Source organism: Hipposideros armiger, unplaced genomic scaffold (assembly GCF_001890085.2).
Source record: "Hipposideros armiger isolate ML-2016 unplaced genomic scaffold, ASM189008v1 scaffold_225, whole genome shotgun sequence".
Taxonomy (NCBI): Eukaryota; Metazoa; Chordata; class Mammalia; order Chiroptera; family Hipposideridae; genus Hipposideros; species Hipposideros armiger.
The window spans coordinates 1,165,787-1,166,921 of record NW_017731575.1 but is presented as its reverse complement, the minus strand read 5'-3'; positions in this window follow the sequence as shown (position 1 = coordinate 1,166,921).

The window sequence follows — 1,135 nt, the reverse complement described above, 5'->3', positions numbered from 1 at the left end:
TCATCTACAGGCACATCAGTAGATACACTATTTACTAATACAGTTAGATTTTGAGGGTTCTAGTAAATATTATATTAATATTAATAAATATATTTATTGTAATAAACGATTAAGGAGTAGTCCCTAAAATAGAAATTCTACATGCACATGCATTATTAGTACGGAAGACTATAGGTCATAGTTACATGGTTTAAAATTTTTTTTCTTGCTCTACAAATCATCTAAATTCACTAGAAAATTTTAGATTTCTAAGCTATCTTAAAAGTATAATTTATTCTCTAAGATTTCACTACAACTTACATAGCTCTCTATAAGAACATTAAGCAAATACTAGCTCATATGTCACTGTATTCAAATTCTTCCATAAATTGGGGTGTGAGCACAGAGAATCAAGTAGTGGTATTAAAAACTCTGTATGTTATTTTTCTACTTTCTTGTTGATTGTTTTGTTAAGAGTTACTTCTATGAGTTAATGTATTACATTTGCTTTAATCAAGGTATACAAGAGAGATAATAGAGAATATAATACACATTGTAAATCTAAGCTTTGACCATACAAATTCATAGGCCAAATATGTGGTACCATTCTCTTAACCCTTGCAAACTACTACACTTATAGTCAAATTGATTGTTTATCATACTCATGGCATACATATGATTCCTAAAGTCTGTAACCTTCAGTAGAAAATGTTAGAATGCCCAAAGAAGGATTCTAATTTGGGGGAGAGGGGAGGGAAACTTACAAATGCAAGTGCAATCTATGATCTTGCATTTATCAGCAAGTGATTTTTAATATGCTAAGAACCTCTAAATTTTACAGAGGCTTTTAGATTCACATATAATTACAATGAAAACATACCTTGCTATGTTAACTTGCTAATTATTGATGAATGTCTCAAAATAAAAACTATAAAATAACATGTATGGATACATTCTTTAGAAAAATCAGAAATTTGGTGGTCATAAAGGTATATATAGTCAGTGTTGGTCTCTGTGACACTCATACAAAAATTTAGTATTAGTTTCCAAATGATCACTTTATTTATTATTTTTCTCTCTGAAGAGAAACCTCTAGGAATTATGGTATTATTATTAACATACATGGTGAATGCCACAACTTCTTTTTTTTCTAATC